The sequence below is a fragment of the Pinus tabuliformis genome, chromosome J (assembly GCF_031772625.1).
Source record: "Pinus tabuliformis cultivar Carrire ecotype Pingquan chromosome J, CPIR1, whole genome shotgun sequence".
Taxonomy (NCBI): Eukaryota; Viridiplantae; Streptophyta; class Pinopsida; order Pinales; family Pinaceae; genus Pinus; species Pinus tabuliformis.
The window spans coordinates 1,041,826,969-1,041,845,859 of record NC_142295.1 but is presented as its reverse complement, the minus strand read 5'-3'; the positions used below and the strand labels follow the sequence as shown (position 1 = coordinate 1,041,845,859).

Below are 18,891 nucleotides of genomic sequence, written 5' to 3'. Positions count from 1 at the left end.
CGTTTGAACTGCCCCATATATGTTTGTGGTGAAAAAATAGAAATGGAATAAACCCTAATTCTTCCTTTGGCTAAACTCTGATCCGTTGGCCACTTGCAAACTCGGATCCGTCGGCTACATGGACCCGTCCAATTGGGTTCAAATGTATTGAAGCCTTTCAGCTATTTAAACTCTCTTCCACTACGATATCTCATGGCATACATGATTCGAACTCGTGATCTCATTCGGATACATAAAACGATTTCATCTGAGCATCTGTAATTTGCGGCAGTTGGGTATAAAGAAAATGGAGGGTTCAGGAAAAAACAGGGGAAAGGGAGGTAAAGGGTCGAGAGAGAAGCCAGTGAACATGGCTGTAAAGGCGGGATTGAATTTTCCGGTGGACAGGATCGCCAGATATATGAAGAAGCGGCGGTACGCCAAGCGGTTGGGAAGGGATGCCGCCATTTTCATGGCCGCTGTCATGGAATATGTGACCGCCGAGGTGTTGGAATTGGGTGGCAACGCCGCCCACGACGACAAGAAAACCAAAATCTCCTCCCGCCACATTCAGCGGGTGGTCAAGAATGACGACCAGTTGGCCCAACTTTTTGCAAAAGTGAGTTGCAGAGTTCCACGAGTCTCCGTGGAAGAAGTAGAAGATATCATCACTGGATTTGGCAGCTTGGAATTAAATGGATACGATGGTGCGCCATAAGGCCGCAAACCCTTGTTCTAACTGGCAAGCTCAATTTGGCTTTCGGTTTCTTTTGTTTATGATGGCTGGTTGTTATTTATTTTGTTTAATTTAATTTGTTTGTAGAATTAAATCTTCCAAAAATTTTCTCAGACTCTGCGCCATTTGAATGTGAACCAATGATAAATGAAACTATGGTGTTGCAGTAAATTTGTCATATTTCATGAGACGTACACTGCGGGATTTGAGTTAATCTTTCGTGCTCTGTGTCCCTGCAATGAAACAACAGTTGCCCTCTTCAGTCTTCCATAGAGAGCCATACATGGATTGAGGCATCGAATCTTCCATAGAGAGCCATTCATGGATTAAGGCATAGAATAAGTGATGGAAGTATTCATAACCAAATAAAGCTGGCCTAACATGCTATGTTAAAGACAATTATCATTTGTTTGCAGGTTGGCTGATTACTATTATTTAAAAAAATTCATTTTATATAGAATTACTTGTTAGTGATATTTAAAGGGCAGACTTTCACTTTTGCCAAATTCTTAAGTTTTGAGCCATTAATATAGCTCTTTATTTATCAGGAAGATAAACTCCTAACCAAATAAAAACAATTTTAAGACATACTCCAAACCCATACCAAATAAATATATATGATTTCATAATAATTTTTTTAATTATTTTATTTTAACATCAAATTATTTTTTTATCTCTTTAATAAAATTAAACATTATCTTAAAATATTAAGTATAGTTCATAAGTAAATATTTAGCATCATTTTCAAAATAAGATTCTTTATCAGTATAATAAAATTAAACATTTTCTTAAAATATTAAAATATTTAATATTTATAATAAAAACACAATATTATTTATGATTTCCATATGAAAGTTTAAGAGAAAAATGCAAATGTGGAGATTTTTCTCAACTCCTAAAAATTAGACTTTGAAACCATTCTAATGGAAACCACGAATTTTATTCTTTATAATTATTCGAATCCATGCCTAAACATTCCCACATCTAATTCTTTGAATCCATGCCTAAACTCCTTCGTGATCTTCTTTTATTTTGTGGATTCCATCTACTATTGAATTTAGAGTTGGAAAGATTTTGAAATGTAAATAACTGAATCTTTTATGCCAAAGTTCACATGGGTTGATTTCTATGTGAGCTAAAGCTTGAGCAAGAGGAGAGAACAACTTGTAAAGTCTTCCGTCATGAACCCCAATCACTTTAGCATTTTCCATGTTTGAGAGTAAGTTCTTATTATGCTTTTTTATCATAAAACAACTATCAAAACAAGAATAACAATAACACAAAATATAGGCTATAAGCCGTGGCTAAAACCTCTCTATTTGAGAGGAAAAATTGACAAATGTCTTCTCTTCTTAGAGATTCTTCAATTGATGAATTCCAAGACCTCTACACCAAGAATGATACCCTGCAAGACCAATTCCAACCCTTCTAGATGATGTGCTTCTTGTTTTGAAGCCAAACTTAGTCAAATCTCTTCTAGAAGCATAACTTCGACCTCCAGCTATAGAATTTTGGCCTCTATTGCATGTTTGAAATTGTCAACCCTCTAGAAGTAGATGTTGCCAGACATGTGAGTTTCTTCTACCCTTCAACGGATTCCTTAGACCTTTCCTTGATTTTTTTCTTCCCTATGGAGCTTGATGATGGCCTATTGTGACCTTCACTAACCTTCTTTACCTTCTTCAGTATTGAACCTACAGAAGAAAACCCTAGACCAACTTCCAGGTTAACTTGGTCTTGAAGGTTATTTCGACAATTTTAAGGACAAAAATAATTTTATTTACAAGTTACAATGTGATCGATGGGGTCTTCAACTTATGAAAATGAATCTTTTGACTTCTTGACCTAGTACAAACCCTAGAAGCACTCAATGGGTGCTTGACCTATCAAATAAAACACTTTAAGAATGAAACCCATGCTCCAAAAATAATAATAATAATTTTCTTTTATTTTACAATTTATAAGAATCAAAAGTACATTTCATATTTATGAAGACCGAACCTAGTTACACATTTTTAATAAACTTCCTCAAAATATTCCCTCTCTCTTACCCCTAAACATGATGATACCCTTATAAATTAGCCTAAAAGAATTTGGATAAGTCGTCATGGGGATGCCCATAAGAAACTAACTAGGACTTGATGGGATTACCTCTAATTTATTCTAGGCTTGTTTGTCGACCATTCACAAGGACATATGGGATCTTGTAGAATAATTTGCAAGAACTACTCTTTTCCTCTTAGCTTTAGATGAATTTTTTTTTATTCTTATACCCAAAGAGATCAAAGCTCAAAATCAAGTACCTTTAGGGATATTTTTCGTTACAACATCATATAAAACAATATCTCTAAAGTCATTACTAATACATTTAAACCATTTCTTCCCTCACTCATTCCCTTAAAATAATTTTGTTATGTTGAGGATAGGAAAATTTTGGAAATTGTTCTCTTAGTTCTTGAGTGTACAAGTGTTGCATGCAGTCAGATGATCTACCTTGGGAATTGCACAATCCATTTTATAGAAATTCCTAAATAATTGTGGCCTAATTTCTCAAGGAATTTTGTAAGGAAATAGTGGCTCAAGCAAAGGAAGAAATTGACTAAGTCTGGGTCACTCTGTGAGCACATAGATAGGTTATTCACTTGCAGGTTGTTCTCACTTGAGGAAAGAAATTTTAATACATCTCTATTCATTGGAGAACCAATATGATAAAAGTAGTGTTAACTCTATCAAAAGATTGAAATAAATCTAGATTGAGCATAAGGGCATCAAACTTCTTGGCTTTTATGGAATTTAGGGACTCCTAAGAAATAGAGATTACATTATTGAATTTTATATCATTTAGGAAACTAAAATTCTCATCAGAAATTATTTTGATGAAGATCTACTTGATGCATTAGGTGTGAATTTAGAGATGATTGTGTAGATGATATTGCAATAAGAAATAAATATAAAATATGAAAAAGTTGTCTCATATTTATTTTTGGGATTGGGAGCAAAAAAAGTGAAATTTAAAGATCCAAATATTTTCCCTTAACATTGGCATTCCTAAACTATTTTTAATAAATCATCTTTAGTGAGATAAAAAAAAGTAGCTAAAATTCAAAAGTAAGATCATCGTGCCAAGTCTCTTCTCTCTTTGCATGGAGGGACGACTAGCTTTATCTCATTTTCAAGGGCTTCCTTGAATTTTTATACAAGTTCAAGGATTTTGCAGATGAGGCATCCTGCAAGCTCTGTAAAAAGGTTTCCAAAATGTATCGATCCTTTGAATGCTTTATCATGAAAAGAATGTGCGAAGGTGTTATCTTGTTTCTACATTTCCTAGATGGATTCTCTCTTTTTTGTTTAATTTCAAATGATGAAAAATAGTGCAAATAGTTTACATTGTTATACTCTTCTTTAATCCATGTAGATTTATTTTTAAGCTTCCATTCATTCTCTTCCTTCTTTAAAATGTTTAGTATTTCATTTTCGAAAGACTTGAAGGAAGACATATTTTTCTGTAGATGGAGGTCCATAGGGGGAGTCGTATAGAGAGTTAGTATCCTCATCAATAGTCTTGAGCCTCACCCTTTATTTTTCATTTTAATATAAGGACCAAGTTTTAGAGGAATATTTTAAGTTTTTTATGCTAGTTTCATGAGAAGTTGCAAATATACACCATAATTTCTACACAAAGGGGAGTGTGAACCATTTATTAGAACAGAAAGAGAATTGGGTTGTAGACACCCCATGATCCAATTAATTGCTTGGAGACTTGTGCTTAACTTATGGAGAACCAATATGATAAAATTCTTGTTAATTCTATCAAAAAATTTAAATAAATTCTCATTAGAAATGAATTCATTGAAGATGTGCTTCACACATCAGGCGTGAATTTAGAGATGATTTTGTAATGGGATTCCTAAACAGTTTTTAATAAATCAGCTTTGGTGAGATTCCAAGGCATTGTAACATTAGATGTAGACTATTCTTGAGTGTACAAGTGTTGCATGCAGTCAAATGATCTACATTGGGAATTGCACAATCCATTTTATAGCATTGGGATTCCTAAACTATTTTTAATAAATCAGCTTTGGTGAGATCAGAAAAATTTAGCTAGAATTCAAAAGGAAGATCGTCGTGCCAAGGCTCTTCTCTATTTGCATGGAGGGACCAGTGAATTTATCTCATTTTCAAGGGCTTACTTCAATTTTGAGATAAATTCAAGGATTTTGTAGATGAGGCATCCTGCAGGCTCTGTAAAAGGGTTTCCAGAATATTTGGATCCTTCCAATGCTTTATCTTGAAAAAAATGTGCAAAGGTGTTATCTTGTTTCTTTATTTCCTAGATGGATTCCTTTTTTTAATTTTGAATGATGCAAAATAGTGGGAATAGTTTATGTTGTTATACTCTTCTATAATACACATGTATTTATTTTAAGATTCCATTCAATCTCTTCTTTCTTTAAAATGTTTAGTATTTCATATACAAAAGGCCTTAAGGAACAAATATTTCTATGGATGCAGGTCCACATGGGGCATCATATAGAGAGTTAGTATCTTGTTCAATAATCTTGAGCTTCACCCTTTGTTTTTTTTTGTAATGTAAGGACCATGTTTTAGAGGCATATTTTAGGTTTTCTATGTTAGTAGAAAATTGTGACATATATGTGTCCAATGATGAAGGATAAAGATGTGTTTGGGTATCCTTTACTATATTTTTGAAACTTTCTTCAATGAACGAAATGGAATCAAGTGTTCCTTACAGTCTCAAACTACTCAAAGAAGGATGGGGATATGGTTGAAGACCGCTCCTCTTGATATCTACGATTGGAAGATGATATTTTTATTAATGATATCGGTGGAGATAAGGAATCAAATGAATCTTTTGGAAGTTTCCTCTTCGTTAGCATGAATGTTTCTCCAAGGTAGAGCTATTTTGAGTGGCTCTAGATCCACCAAGTGATGATTGTGGAAGAAAGAAGAGAAACTAAGTGGGCCATTCCTACAAGTAATGAGATATTTTCCTTTTCAAAGTAGCACTGGAACCAACTCCCCCCAAGTCAAGTTGTGTGCTGCCAGTCTTGGAGATACCCAACGTAGAAAACTGGGCACTTAGAATATTGACCTCATCGCGTAGACCATTCAACATTTGCTCCAAATCATTATGATGCCTGAGTAACTTGGTTTCCATAAAGAGCTAAAGCAATTGCCTTTGCCTTTCTGCCATATCCTCCAATTGCTGGTTAGAAGCTAAGAGTGCTCCGATCGCTTGCAATAACTTTTCAAACAACATATTTCCATTGGTGATCTTCATAATTGAAGAAGAATCCACCAACTCTAAGGAGAGCCTCTACACCCAAAGAGCTAATGCACAGGAAAATATTCTTTGTGCTACTAAACCTACGTGGAGTAATGACACTGGGAAAACCTAGAAGGTCAAATGTTTCATTAAATATACAAAGTTGAGGCCTTGCCACAAGCCCATTGTAACAATATTTCCAAAGGCATACCAAAATCCTCAAAAGAGCATAGAATAGATGGATGATGAATGTTGCAGGACAACAAAATTAAATCGATCCCACTGCACAATAAATAAAACTCGACGACCAAGGTATTCCATAAAAGATCTCGCCAACATTATATTAGATACACCAGACACCCTGTACTGGAGTGGGATAGTGTAACATGCCACTTGTTAATGAACATACGACATTGGGAAGGAGACCAAAGGATCTATGGCTAGAAAAGGAAATGCCAGCGGATCTCGAGGCCCTTCCTTTTCTAAAATCTAGCCAATGGTCGGGTTGCGCGGGGGACAAATAGCCTTAAACCAATTCGAAATAAATTTCTTTTGATGACAAAGTTAATAAGGATATAAACACACCTTGGAATTCGAATCATAGCTAAGGGATGGGGGAACTAATAAAACAATTATCCATTTCCATTCTTCCTTGACCCATAACAGATCTATTTTTTTTTAAGGCATCTACCATCGAATTCAAATGCCTATACATGTGGAAGAGTTCCAATGGCTCGAATTGAGAGTTGATTAAGATAATCCTTGAAGCAAGGGAGAATAATCTAAACTTCTCGACTTCTTAGCCTTGTTTATTTATTGGACAACAACCATTGAATCACCAAAAACCATTAGGTTATATACTTTCTTTGCAATGGCTATTTCCAAAAATTTCCATAGAGCAAGATACTCAGCTTGATTATTGGTCGCAAAACCAAGACCACAAACATATTATAACACAAATTTTCCATCAAAGTCTAATAATATACCTCTCTTAATAAAATACCTTGTTACCAATAACTATTGTTTAAATAAAAAGTATGAATGATTAAAACTCATAATGATAATGTCTCCCACTTAATCCTAACTACTACTTGATATAATTTACATGCTATTTTATTAAATCCAAAAAAAAACTTTTTTAATAAATACTTAATAATAATAATGATTAAATATCTTAACTGCAAATTTCCTTTTAATACAAATATTTACTCAACTGTACCCTTCCAACTATTTGAAGTATTTTTTTATAAGGTATCACGTCCATAAAGTCTTTTTTGGCATGGCAAAGCGTCTTTCATATATCTTATCCTTGAGTTTCTTGTTTGCTTCGCTTTTTATTAGAGGGATATATATTACTTTCATCTACACAATATTTGAGTTTCGGGGCAGTGCGGCGCTCTCTTTGGTATACATATCATTTAAGTTTTTGATATATATGGTTATTCGAGTTTCTATTTTATATATATATATATCACTATATATATAATTGTTTTTTAAATTTATATATATATAATTGTTTTTTAAATTTATATATAAAAGTTGATTGATAGATTATAAATTGCAGTAGTATATTTCGGAAAAAATCACATGAAATACAATCGTCGACGTGTTTCCAAACCAAACCAGTCAATGTAATTCATTATTATAAATTAAAATCATTAAAATGAAAACTATTAAGTGTTTTTTTTTAATATTTTTTATATATTTTATTAAAAATAATAAATTTCCAGATAAATATTAGATGGAAGGGTAGACTGTGTTTTCAAATTTCATTTTTTTAATATATTAACTAAATTATATGTTATTCGAATCTTTTTAATTGTTACGTATAGTTTTTTATATTTTGTTTGAATTTTCAATTTGATATTAAATTCATAGAAGATGTTTAAATAAAAGGAAAATAAAAATTATTTGTTTACCATGAGTTATGAATAATAATAATTTTTCTTTATTTATTTATATTTAATAAAAATTAACAAATTATAATATATATTTATTTAATAAAAATTAACAGATTATAATATATATATATATTTGGCATAATTGTTTGATTTGCGCTAAGTTATTAATGGTGTAACATTCTCTCTCAACTCTTCTAGATTTTCTAGGCTAATGTGAGGTGTTACATTTAATTGACCTTATTTCCAAAGTCTTATTATGGAAAAGGAGTTACAAAATTTTTTCTTTCCCAAAGTATGTGGAACACACTTTGGATAATACCATCGCATCCAACTCGTCAAGATTTTCCTAGGAATATGAAATTTGCCTCAATTCGACTCCTGGATTGAAATTTATAACCACTTGAAGTTTGAGTTCTTAACCCTTCCCACATCAACAAGGATCGACACATGGCAAATCAAGTGCCTACGTGATCCTACCACTATCATGGCTTCCACCACGTCATTTTGTCATTGTGCCATCACGCCATACTTCTTGAAGATTTTTTTTCTTTAAGACCTCCATGGTGCGACAAACACCTTTGCATTAGTTATCAAGGAATTCCTCCTTTAGTGCCCCCATTAGTCTATGGCTTTTATCAACACATTACCTTGTTATGAGAAGGCACAAAAAAAATTGTCAGAGAATGTATCCCCATGGTGATGTGGCCCTAGCCATGTCAACCTTACATATGTGCCACATGACACTCATAACCACATAATGGCACAAAATTGTTGCCATGTGTCAGGTGGATTCAATTGAATTTGTATCCAAAAACACCCATTCTAGTTGCCATGTGTCACATGATGAGTATGCCCCATCAACATCCTTTCCATGTCGTTTATGCATATCCTCTGGTTTCATACGTCGCATTCAATGTAGCCTTACATAGTCTATGTGGCATCAACCGCCTCAACTTAAGACAGTGGGTCCCATAAGGTTTCATTTCTTCATGAAATTAATGATTCTATGTTATAATCAATTTTGGTGCTTAAGTGTAGTTTTCTAGTCACACGACATTCTACATTTTTTCCCCGAGATAGACATTTCCCTATCTCTAGGAAAGGATATACCATTGTTTCGAAGATTCATGTTTTTAGTCACACAAAGACATACCTCTAGTCTCCTAGAATGTACACATGCTTGTCCTCAAATGTAGTAGATTCATATTGTGCATGGACCTAACCCCATCATAAGTACATACATTTCCCTATCTCCAAGATAGACATTTCTTTGTCCCTTGGAGCCATATCTTTGTCCCGCCCAAAACGTATTAATCTTTGTCACCAAAAACTGAGGTTTCACATTCCGTGGAGACACATCTCCATTCCCCGAAATGTATAAATCTCCATCTGTGAGACATGTAATTCCCCATCTCCTTGACATACAATTTCTTAGCAACATATCTAGAGTGATTCCAAATTCGGTGCTTTTACAATGTACATAGGTGCAACAAATCAAATGTCTAAGCTTCCAAATTAATCCACTAAGAAAAAAATTTATCTAACCCAAATATAACTTCCTATCCAAGACATACCTGGCACTAGATACAAGCCTAGCCCCATATAATACTTCAGACTTGGGATTTCCTAAGTCTTTTTGAGAACTTCTCCTAGCCTTCCTTGTAACCTAGTGTTGGTCAGAACACTAATCTCTACATTAATTAAACTATCAATCTGAGACCATGTTTCCATACATTACACATAGCTATAATGAGAGAGATAACATTTTCAACATGCCTACCAGTAGGAAAAAAAATCGACTAAACCATAAGAGAGACAAAAATGTAAATTTAGATACAACAACATCCCACTAATCACATAATGAATTTAACATGAACTATTAGATCCACTAATAGAACATGCCATACACACAACATCAACCGCAAACTTTCACCAATCTATAAAATACATATATCAATGATATTAATAACATATAAAACAAAGAAATCACTCATAATGAAAGTGAGATGATCTCAATAAGTAATCATACATACTACATAATTAACCCTGCCACCATGAAAATATCAACGATCATAAGGATCTTCAAGTCCCTCTCAATAATGAGGACATTCACATAATCTATCTCATAATAGACAACCAAGAATAATATGTTCCTCCATGAGTAATGTTGATACATTCATTATTATAGCCCATAAAAACATCATTCAACATTCATGGTAAAAAAAAATACAAGTAAATACACTTATTTGTATAGATTAATGATTGGACACTAAGGGGGGGACTTACACTCTCCACCCAACCATAGGCCAACTACATTGCACTTTCTTACATTTGACCATTCCCAATCCAGGTTCAGAGTTTGAGGAGTTAAGTGCTAAAGGGAACTCACACCAATGCAAATCAACATTTGCACAAAAGAATCCAAATTTAACGGTGTCTCCACTTGCTTATAGGAATATAGAGCTCACAATGTTCCACTTGCTATTTTCCATATGAAATCATACCTCATAGTGTTGACGCCCATGTTAACTGGGATCTAGAGCACATGATAGTTCCACTTGCTAAACCCTACAGGTATCCAAATGTACATAGGGTTTTCCCTTTATTAATCAAGAGTCCAGAGTACATTGTGCTTCCACCTGATCAACCCTGCAAGCCTCCAAAATACATAGTATCTCCACCTCTTTTACTCTTTACTTCTCTTCAACCATGCTCCTCAATGTGCTCCTAGTTCTGTGTCAACATTTTTCCTAGTTTTCTTCTTCCCACGAATTCACTCACAATTCTTATATGCCTAGCTTGGCATACATGCATTCACAATACACTATCATGTGGTTTGCATTTCCTTCTAATCAAAACTTCACTCCACTATGTTCATTGATTAAATTCCCTCTTATATCTCCCTCTTTGTCTCTTTTCCATTGACATTTTTTTTCTTTCCTAGTTCCTCACCTGTGGCTTGTGTGTTGACCACCCAACATTTCACATGAGGAAATAGGTGGTATGGGGCTTGTCCCCTGTTGAAAAATACCATAGTACTTCAATAGGGATGTGGAAAATCTCATGCAAGATATATTTATTATGTGATATTATAACGAACAACAGGTCCCCAATCTCTTCCAAATCCATCTCATCCTCTCACTGGTCCTCCTAGTCCTTTAGCTATGTTCCTTGTCCTTAACCATGCTAACTTTATGGCCCAATATGATTATACCTTAGTTGATTAAAGCTCATTATCATTGCTTCTACTCCTTCAAGTCCATGTACCTGAAATGAGTTAAATGTTCATTTGTGCATTAACTCCAATGTACAATATTGGTGGACATCATGCCCCACTAATTTGCAAAAATCACGTAATAGATTACATGCATCAACCTCAAACTCTTGCATATTTGGATTTTTCTGTGGGTGTGATACAACACTGGGAAAAATTCATACCACAAACCTCTACTCTGTGAAGGCGAATTAGCTGTGTCAGTCACCACATAGTGTGTCAGCAACTTACACTCTTTTATGTGGTGACTTTTAGTGTTGCATATAGTACACCACACTTCTTCTCAATACTCATTTACCTTATTCAAATCTTTCAACTAAAGTTTCCACATGGCCAACTGTGACTATACCTGCACTATGCTCATATATTATTCATTCCCTGATGGAGAATCTTTGAGCATCAACACAAGCTCCAGTGCTCTCAATTATGATCTGATCCACTATTGTGTTAAAGGTATCCTAATAAGAAAAAGTATTCTAGTAATGAACCACACTTTATGTTGCACATCTGGTATCTCGAATGTCAACCCATATTTTAGGATTTGGAATTTTTGCTAAAATTCCAAATCAATTCACTTGATCCTTGTTTAATCACCTTCAACTTGGTAATTTATTGGGACTTGAAATTTGGATTTTGAAATTCCCTAATGAAAGCTTGCTTAATATCATTCATTGATATGGTTTGTCTACTTGGGGTCATGATCTTGTACTTCATGTACCAATTTAATGCGTGTTATTTAAAGGAATCTTCCAACTACGCAATTTTGGTAGCATCATCCATGACTTGCTTTGTGATCCAAATGGCCTCACAAATAAGTAAACTTTGTTCTAGATCCTCATTCCTGGCACTGTGGAACATAGGCATCCACAGATCTACACCCACAATCATGCTCTACATTGTACTCCTTGATGAAGTACTTCTAGTTGTGCCTCCTACACCACTAGAAAATTTCACGCTACTTTGCACACTAAACTGAACCTAAGAACCTTCCAATAATATTATTTTAGTATGACCAAATGCACCACTACTAGTCCTTTTACCCCATTTACTATGATTACCTTCTACAGTATTTTTACAATGTGTGCAGAACTTACCTCTATATTTGTAGATGTATGCAGGGTCATGGGTTCAGTGACCACGTAGATTATGAAACTCTGCACTACATGGATTGAGTTCTTCTTCTTATTCTACTTCAGTGCATGATGTACTGAACTTCGCTCTAGCATATCTATGATAACTTGCACTAATCCTTATCCTTCAGTGGCTGTTTCTCATCCCTCTCCTTGGGATTCTCTTTGGTGTAGGAATTGATATTGAATGGCCTCCTCCCATGTCACTCTATTCAATCCTTCCTGCACTCCTCAATTTGCCACCCTCTATGTATCTTACCTCCATCCTACCTCTTTAGAATCACATCCGTAGTCCCGTAGCTTATTTCATCTTCCACCATAGTCTTCCTACTATTTTTACACCTCTCCTCTACTCAGACTATACCATGGTTCTCCCCCATTTTCCCCTTAGAAATCAAGCTCTTTAGCCACAAATGTTGTCTAATTCCAAGGGAAACAATTTTTGGTCATATAACAACATATTAATGAAAAAAGGATATGACTATATAGATCTACCTCATGGACCCTTCAGGAATTTCCTATATGCTACATTATGTGACACAATCACTTCTATTGAGAATTCAACATGTAGCCTTCCAACACACTCTCAAACAAAATATCCACAACTAATGAAATCATTTTAATTACCTCTTGCAACTATCGTGCCTTCTTAGGACTCCACTATCTTAGTCTGTTATGGTAGTAGGTATGATTACTATTGTTTAACCATTGAACCCACTATGTCATAATATTTGGAAATTGTCGAAATAAAGCTTCATGACATTCAGTAAGCACATACTTCTACAACCAGGTCTCCACACTCAATCTTCAACCTCTAATTTATTTTTCCACAAACTCATGATCCTTCTACTTAAATCAATGAGTAATTTCTTCTTTGGTGGGATTACATGGTCCCCACATTCCAATCACATATTAATCCTACCATAAAATAATTCTAATCTCAACAACAAAATCATATTTTGTTGTGTAGTTTGACTAACAAACCTGCTTAGCACTGAACCTTTCCACATCACCCACAGAGTGGTAGAATTCTCACCTGAGCTTCAATGGGGGACTATGGGAACTAGGTTTTTGTAGTTAGAAGGATTACTGCAGTTCTATCACGCTAGGGCTATGTCCTACTGCATGAGGGTCTAGACATATAATGGATGGGAACCTAACAATGATTCTATGATTATGAGTCATGCAAAACTTCACTAGTTCTTACACTAAATAATTAGTTGATTGTTCATTATCCACATCATTATTATGATCAAAACATCTCATTCCACTCAATAGTGTTTTCACCTGTATCATAAAAACTCATTATTTAACAAACATAATGTTATTATAACAAAATTGAATCAACTTCCGTTACTATACATGATATGTGTAAATATTGATTTGGAATGTTATCATTAGCCAACCAATAAACATATAGAGAAAATAATAACATAACACATTTATACAACAATATATATGGGGCAATAAACTAAAATTTTTGTTAGTTCATAATAATGGGAGAACAGAAATGTACTATAATAGATGTCACTGAAATTTGGGGAACTAGCCTTAAGGTAACACAATACATTAAACATTATAATGTAGAAACACCGCCAAATATACTATACACTATTTTCTCTTCAAAACTACTACAAAACATTTACAGACACATTAAAAACCCACTATGACTAACTCCCTAACAGTAGATTAACCAAAAAAACCACACCATGAACAATTTTCCATTCATCACTCTACCCTCGTTCGAACGGTGATGGATGAGTCTTCTTAGTGGTCATTCTGTAGCTTCTTGTTCCCCCACAATATGTTTCTCCTCCCTTCACTTGTCCTCCACATTGGCTAATTGTTTTAGATATTATCTCACAACTTATCTCTAACTGTCCAATGATGTTTAACCCCCTAGTAATACATGTTGAAAATATCTCCCACTAGCTTGTTACCACTCCACGAAATTGTTTCATATTCTTCTACCATTATGACCTTCCTCTCATTCCCCAATCATCCAAAAGTCCTAACTACCAGATTTATTCACACCCATCCTCAAATGTTCAATTTTGTAGTCTTCTTTGGGCAGTGCCTTCCTGCGCCACATCAGCCTTTCCTACACCAACCACTCTACTAAATTCTAGCTACTCCTCTTTTGTTCCACTATCAACTTCATGGTCCCCTGCACTGGGACTTACAAATCATTTAAAAAAATTTAGCCTCCAAAAACGCGATTCAACGTAGGGATGTAATTGGGACATACAACCCATTAGAGTTAATAATATGATAGGTATAACCATGTCTAGTTATTATAAGGTGGACTAGGCATACTACTAATTAAAGGCCACCAAGTAGTTATTATTAGGTAAAGGTAATGAGGTATGATTAGAGAAGGCTCACAAGCAGTTAGTAAGCATTAATGATTATTGGTTTTTCAAAATAACTATAAATAAGGATGAATATTTCCTTATTTATCCATCGAAACAAATTAAAAGTTCGCTAATCCTTACAAATACATTTTAGGTGGGTGTTGTATAGTTCTAGGGTAAAAAATCCTTTCAAGATAGAATTCTTGTAGCACCTAAATTTCTCACATTTTTTTGTTTATGCTAATTTGCAATATTGATATTGTTGAAAACCCATATTAAGTAATATCACTTAGTTCTTCTTAGACATTAAGAGTGAAAAAAATATATCTTGCATGATCTAGCAATAAGAATGTGTGTAAACTCCATTGTTCCATAAAATTTAATGAATTTATATTCTAATTATATCAATACCATTATCAATTGATATTTTGCATATGAGCTATGGTTAGGAATTTCTAGAGCCCATGGTTTTGAGATTAAATTGATCTCAAGAAGATTTAAATATTTTGTTTAAATAGTTATGAAACAATTGTACTCACTATTTAAGATTATATAATTTAAAAGGTATAACTATCATGGTTGAAGGAAAAAGAAACATAATTTAAATTTGAAAAATTAAGAGAGAAAATGATATAAATCTATAATAGAGAGAATATGTAGTGATGTCAAAAATTTTGTCAAGGTAAGAGTTAAACTTGGATTCGCAAGCACGTAAATCATAACCACCATGTATTCCTTCATTATTTTTCCATCTCTCTCATTAGATGGGAATAATAAGGCTAATATAGAAAAGAAAATTGGTTTTTTGTGTGGGTGGTTATTGCTTTCCTTTCAACCAATATGAACTTTGAAGTGCATATATGGTGCACAAATTACACACAAAAAAATTTGTATGTTACTAATCAAAACAAAAATACATCCCACATATATTTTTCTTAGAGATCTAAGAGATTCCAAACTACGAGGTTATTGTTGAGACAATATCTCAACAACTTAATCTAACCAAAAAATCCAATGTACCAGTTTTCTAGTGTAAGTGTTAATTCTTAACACTTACATTATGAAATTAGCATTACAAATATTAATATAAGAATTACACATTATAGTTAATATATAATTAACATATGTTTGATATGGTCTTCACTAGAAATTCTACCAAGTTTGAAATATCATGGGCCATGCTCTTTCTCCACTATAATCTTCAAGGTTCCCACTTGACTCAAGGTTTCCACCGGTCCACAGAAACAAGATATAGGACTGATGTCGTTCATCAGTTCATCATATCAGATCAAAAATAACTTTCTTATACACATCTCTTCTATGTTTCCACAAGAAATGTTTTCAAGTAATGGAACCACTATATGGACCTACTGCCATCTGCCAGATATTTCTCTTTTGGCCGGCCATTAGTTTCTAGGAAGGCGGTATCCAAGAAGTTGATCGCACAACTTGACCTATCTAACACACAAGGATCTCATACTATAACCAATAGCTATTTTTCAGGGGTTTTCGAGCCCTAAAAACACTACAATGTAATAGTGTGTAAACACAATCAAACTAGTGTTGTGTTTAGGGGTTTCCGAGTGCCAAGCGCTACTAATTTGAAATATGCAATACTATTCATTGATTGGTTTTTCCCGACACAGATTGTATCTAATCTTATCTAAAAATAATATGTACTTATGCTCTTAGAGCATGAATATTCACATCAGCATGTCATTATACAAAAACCTATAACTAATTCTCTTCGAACATGATAGGTCACATTAGTCTATTCAATAATTGTGCTATTCTTTCTGGTTCTACTTCATATTTTAATGGCTAAAAAGAAAATTCCAAATTATAATTCATGTAACAAAATTCCTATACAACCCAACAAATTTCTACAGTAGCTTTCATAGCTTAATCATCCCATCTAATTACTTTTCTTGAGTTCTCCTCTTGAAACATGGTACAAACTACAAGCAATGCCAATGCCAACTATTGAATTTACATAAAGCATGTCACTTAGTCTTAGTCCCTTTCATGGGGCCTAGTTTCCAAGGAAGATGAAAGGAATATAATTAACACATTGGTTGTAGTTTTCAGTCAAACTCTAATCACCTGGAGAACTTAATGAATTTCACAATAGGTCAAAGGCATGTTGGGCATAGAGGAATTGAATAAAGTATAAAGCTTAGAGGACAATCTCTGCAATATCCTAGTAGTATAGACTACTGTGAGCATAAGATATTCATGAGATGTGATCGTATTCACTCTATTCCCGTTGTCCACATGAAACATGAAAGAAGAGGTGTTCAAAGAAAATGACAATCAACAACTTGTCCACAATCTAATCTCATGGAAAATGACAATCAACAACCTGTCCACAATGTAATCTCACCTAATTGTAGTCATTCATTTTTAGTCTATTGGCAACAATATTCCCATTCCTATCACCATGAAGGTTACTTATTACTATCACTTTCTCCATGGTTCTTCCATTTCTGTCACCTCACTCACTTGATTGTTCTTGGTATATTGTAACTCACATATTGCTTTGATGTTAAGATACTTGAATCCAACTAAGTAGGAAGCATGAAATCAAATGATGCATTGGATTATTTATTACAGGTGAGCCTCTAATTGACCGTGTCTACCACGATTTCATTGCATATTAATTTTGTGCATCAACTACACCATATTTGAAGTTTCAATCACATAAATATTGGATTGTTTCCTAATTGGCTATCGAATCTGCACGACCTCCTAATTATCATGAATCTTATCACAATGGTTGTTTTTCAAAATCGCAGGTATGTGAGACCAAAGCATACATTCTATAGACTCAGTCTAGACAGACTTAATCTAACTCTTTTCTAATTCGCATAGACAACAGGCTCAAACACAACATGCCCCATGATTCTTACTCAACAACAACTCCTACATATTATGGCTATTTTCCATGCTTTAGCTGCACATAGTTGTCCACTGTGATATGCGCGCTCATGCACAAATATTTCATGCCTTTATTGTGGCATTAGGTGTAATAGTTGGACATCAACTTCAGTAGGTTCACAAGATTTCTCATTACAATTCAAAGGAAAAGAAAAAATACTTCACACAAACGCACACAAAAAAATTAAAAACGCTCTATACCAATCTATTTACAGGGTGATAAAATTTAAGGTTATCTTACATCTTCCTAGCCCCTCATGAAGGAGTTAAGCCGATGCTAACTTTGATACCAAATAAGAAACGAAAGATAAGCCAATGGTAGCTTTGATACCAAATAAGGAACGAAGGAGTTAAGCCAGTGCCAGCTTTGATACCAAATAAGAAATCTGAGGGCCATACATGAGGCAAAGGTTACACAGAAAATAACTCGTATATTACTAATCAAAACCAAAATACATCTCTTATATATAATCCTTATGAGATCAAACAAATCCAAAACTAGGAGATTATTATTGAAAAATGAATCAAATAATAATGATTAAATAGTTGAGTCATTTATTTCCCCTTCTATCTATTGAATTTTACATTATTTCCATGTACAGGATGGAAGTTAAAAACTAGAAATTTTACATTATTTTTTCTTTTATAAACCACATTTTACGAATGCGCACGTATTATTCATTGGTGCACGTGTTTTACTAGTTGATATGGTACATTCATGTTGATTTGAAGATGTAGAACCTATTAAAAACTAACGCCCATACATCCGACAATTGTAATGTGGAATTATGCTTGAAAATGCTCATTACTAGTCATCTTCATGCAAGCATTTGAAAACGAGAATGTAGTGTCAGTGAGTTTTTGAAAAAACCTTTCATTGTTTTGAGGATTCTAACTTTATCTCAACCACTCAGGATAGAATTACCTACTTGTTGGAGGAACATTAGGATGCCAAGCCTGGAAAGAGAAGTTGGAGGAATGTTAGGATGCCAAGGGTGGAAAGAGAAGTAAAAGTCTTTATTGAGATATAGATTTTATTTTTTTACTCAATAAGAATACCAACCATTATAATATGGTGGATGCATTGGAATTACCTTTAAACTGATGCAGGAAGAGTGATACTTGTTATTCCTTCTTTGAAAGTTCTAGACCAACTTAAACCAAATTTAAATCACATACAAGAATTACACATTAAGCAATATATACTCTTTCATAGAAACTTGGGAAAGGTTCTATTTGGGGGTTTTGTGTTTGCATGTGAGCTGTTTCCATCCATCCACTTATATCTTCTTT

The 18,891-nt window shown here is 34.0% G+C and overlaps 1 pseudogene; it reads left to right on the top strand.

Moving 5' to 3' along the window:
* The first annotated feature begins 286 nt into the window (after nt 1-286).
* LOC149230469 (histone H2A pseudogene) lies at nt 287-697 on the top strand (annotated as a pseudogene).
* Nucleotides 698-18,891: the final 18,194 nt, after the last annotated feature.